The following is a 1,751-nucleotide window of genomic DNA, read 5'->3' as shown; positions in this document are numbered from 1 at the left end:
TATACATATATATATATATATATATAAAAACAAATAGTAAATGAGTATATATATAATATATGTGCTAATAAATACTTCTCGTTACACTCCGTCATCCGTATTAGTATTTAGGAATATATTCAAGTTCCGCCGAGATTGACTTTGCCTTTCATCCTTTCGGATATATATATGTTTTAGACTTGAAAATTAAAGAACTATAAATTTTGATATATACCTACCTACCTACCTACATACATACATACATAGACAGATAGCTGATTGATAAGTAGGGAGAGAGATGTGTGTCTCTATGTGTGAGACGTGCCTATATATAATGTGAATGTGAACACACACTTTGTATTTGTTACTCGAAGACTACAAAGAGTCTATTGCACTTGTTGAAGATAGTGATTTTCACATGGACTTTTCACTTGTTATATAATTCTTAATTACATAACACATACTTACATGTTTATCTCATTTTATACTTCATAATCTGCCGTTTTTTCTTCTCCCTTCCGTGTCTTTTAAACACTTCAGATTTCACATATAGGTATCATATGAAAAACATACAGTGTTCATCTTATTTTTTTCTTATTCGTTGTATATTTTCCATCCCATAACAGTTAATTAAGCAGAAGTGTTCATATCTATCTATCTATCTATCTATCTATCTATCTATCTGTCTGTCTGTCTGTCTCACTGCTTTTCTATATATCTATATGTAACTAATTTATCTCACTGTTTATCTACTACGTATTCTGGCAGTCCTCATCACACTCTTTCAGTCTGATATCAATCGTACCTGTCAATTCTCCGAACTAATTACACATACGCGTGCGCGTGCGTACGTATTGATCCATTTTCTCTTTTCCTATCCAAACAAGTAACAACCGAGTTTTCTGTCTGTTTCGAAACATCTAACCATCGATCCATCCAACACCCATCCAACCAGCCAGCAATCCCTTTATATAACTATCTCGTACTTCAGGCAACAACTATTTATTATCCCAAACAAACCTCAGACCCTCCCTCTTTCTCCCTCTCCCTCCCTCCCAGCCATCCAGTATTACCTATCTCTCTATCCATCTGTATATCTAACACTATCACTCCAATTCTATATACATCAATATAACACACACTTCTCTACACACAAGTCTATACAGCTGATACATTTACCATCAATCCTGTCTCTATATTCTATCTATTAATCAATCTATCTCTTCATAACCACTTGTTCATTCAGCCGCCTTTTCTCTCTTCTCCCTTCTTTCTTCTTTCTATCTTTCTTTTACCTTTTCCTGTCTTTTCGTTTTTCTTTCTAACTTGTTTTTTGTTTTTGTTTCGTTCCTATCTTCGTTCCTTTCTTCTATTTTTCTTTCTGCACCGCAGTACACATACTTATACAATTCATTCATACTTTCACTTATCTCTTTCTCTCTCTTCCCGCTCTCCCGCTCTCTCTGTCTATCATCAGCAGCCCCACCCATATATCTATACAACGACCCTAACCCTAATCCACCTCCCTATTCCCTTCTGTCTGCCTGTCTGTCCGCGTCTAGTTGTCTGTCGCTCTGCCAGTCTTCTTCCACACATGTTTATCTTATAAATGTTAATCAGAGAAAATGCTTAAAGATTAAAGTAGCGGAAACAGCGAGGGTTGCAGCATATTTTTCTCTCTTTCACATTCGTTCATCTCTGCTTCCCCTGCAACACACACACACACACACACACACGCACACACACACACACACACACACACACACACACAC

Source organism: Octopus bimaculoides, chromosome 12, assembly GCF_001194135.2.
Source record: "Octopus bimaculoides isolate UCB-OBI-ISO-001 chromosome 12, ASM119413v2, whole genome shotgun sequence".
NCBI lineage: Eukaryota > Metazoa > Mollusca > Cephalopoda > Octopoda > Octopodidae > Octopus > Octopus bimaculoides.
Note: the sequence above shows the minus strand (reverse complement) of the source record.